This window comes from Coenobita brevimanus, chromosome 77 (assembly GCF_032717465.1).
Source record: "Coenobita brevimanus isolate Jiangsu-jjx chromosome 77, ASM3271746v2, whole genome shotgun sequence".
Lineage (NCBI taxonomy): Eukaryota > Metazoa > Arthropoda > Malacostraca > Decapoda > Coenobitidae > Coenobita > Coenobita brevimanus.
The window spans coordinates 24,504,452-24,506,632 of record NC_137030.1 but is presented as its reverse complement, the minus strand read 5'-3'; the positions used below and the strand labels follow the sequence as shown (position 1 = coordinate 24,506,632).

At 42.5% G+C, this 2,181-nt stretch overlaps 1 pseudogene; it reads left to right on the top strand.

Annotated features, from left to right (window-relative positions):
* The first annotated feature begins 370 nt into the window (after window positions 1-370).
* LOC145408586 (5S ribosomal RNA) lies at window positions 371-489 on the top strand (annotated as a pseudogene).
* Window positions 490-2,181: the final 1,692 nt, after the last annotated feature.

Genomic DNA, 2,181 nt, shown 5'->3' with positions numbered 1-2,181 from the left:
CAACATGGGATAAGCTAGGGTAGTCTCTCTCTCTCTCTCTCTCTCTCTCTCTCTCTCTCTCTCTCTTATATTGCCTACCTTATATTGAATATATGGGCTGGTTCCTATACCGTATACTTTTTAAAATCGAGAAAATGTTTTTCCAGTGATTTAGATTCTCAATCATTTTACCAAAGGTAGATTTTCCCCCTTCTATTTTTCCTTCTTTTCCTCCTCCTCCTCCTCATTCTCATCATCATCAAAATTATCATCGACATCGATATTATTATTATTATTATTATTATGTTAGAATATGAGGCCGCTCTACCTTACTCACCTTGGCTCCTAAGCGTCTCAACCTTGGATTCGATCCCGGGCCTCACTCGCCAGACCCAGTTATCTACCTGTGTTGGCTGCACCGCTTCCCGTCCGATCAGCGAGGTTAAGCAACGTTGGGGCTGGTTAGTACTTGGATGGGTGACCGCCTGGGAACACCAGATGCTGTTGGCATAACGTTCTCCCTACGTGTCAAGTGGGGTTGGTGGAGGATTAGTGCCCCTCCCTGTAAAACAATAAACTCTAAGCCCTTGGCCACCCCGTTTGGGATACATGGCGTCTGGCAATGAATGAATGAAAATTATTATTATCATTTTTATTATTATTATTATTATTATTATATAACCAAATTTTGGCGCCTGGTGGTTTTAGTGGGTAATTATTGCGCTCCAATCGGATTGAGCCGGTGAAGGTTTATATCAAAAGGGTGGTTGGGGTTGATTGCTCATGTAATACCACTCAGGGATGAGTGAGGCTGGTCACTCTCATCTTAAATGTCGGGACCAACTGCCTAGCCCTGGGCTCCTACGCTCCTCATGGGTCAGTGTAGGATTGGATGATGGATGGATTATTATTATTATTATTATTATTATTATTATTATTATTATTATTATTATTATTATTATTATCATTATTATTATTATTGTAGGTGGCGGCGAGTTTCATTCACTTAGTGTAGGGGTACTCGATTTTAGGGTAGCTCTACACCAAGTGGAAAGCCAAATGATTTCCTGTAAACCAGGAAATCGTTTACAACGCCGGGTGGTAACCTTATAACCAACCAACGTGTGTTCGCTACGTGACAGCAAGTGGTTTGGTGAAGGGTACGTGCCCCTCCCTGGAAAACAACTAACTAATAATAAGAACATGAAGCTTCGGACCAGGACTGACCAACAGGTGATGACTAAGGACCGAAGAACGGACATGATACGGGTTGCGACATGGAATGTAAAGAGTGCGAATGATGAGATGAAAGAGAGAGAGAGATTTTCCAGGTGCTTGAGAGTGCAAAAATGAATGTATGTGGAATAACTCAGACAAAATGGAGAAGTGAGACTATGAGGGAATGGGAGTATGGATGGGGTTTATGCGCGAGAGTGGGCGAGAATGAGAGGGCAAAAGAAGGAGTGTTTATCGTTGTATGCAAGAGATGGAAGGTGAATATAAGAGAGCATGGATCCATTGGCTTTAGGATTGTGTGGGTAAGATAGAAAGTTGGACTACAAATGTGGGAGATTGTGTGTGTATATGCACCAATGCAAAATCTTGCAACTAGAGTGAAAGAAGAGTTCTGGACGAATGTGGAAGCGTGCATGGAAAAGACTGAAAGGAATGAGAGAGCGTTTTTGATTGGAGATATGAATGGAAATGTAGGGAATGTGAAAGTCGATGAAGTAGTTTGTGAATGGGGTGTGCCTGCAGAGATGGATGAAAATAGCAGTGCTTTAGTGGACATTTGTGCTGGGAGGGCGTTGGTGAGAGCCAATACCCTTTTCAGACACAAAATGTTCAACATGTATACGTGGCAAGTGATGAGATGGGTGGTTGGTGCACTGAATGAACGGAAGGCAATGACTGATTATGTGTGTGTGGATAAAAAGATGAAAAGGTAATGGATGCAAAAGTATATAGAGGTTTGGGGAGTGGACTTTCTGACCACTTGGTGGTGGTCAGAATCAAAGGCCAAATGAAATGGGGAAATAGAAGAAGGGAAGGACAGGAGGAAGTAGTTCTTACAAGGAGAGTGGAAAGGTAACAACAAGGGAATGGAAAAAAAGCAGAATATAAGAGGGAATTGGAGGATCGCTGTGTTAATATGGACTGGAGCAGATGAGGGACGTGGAAGGTGTGTGCAAGATATTCACA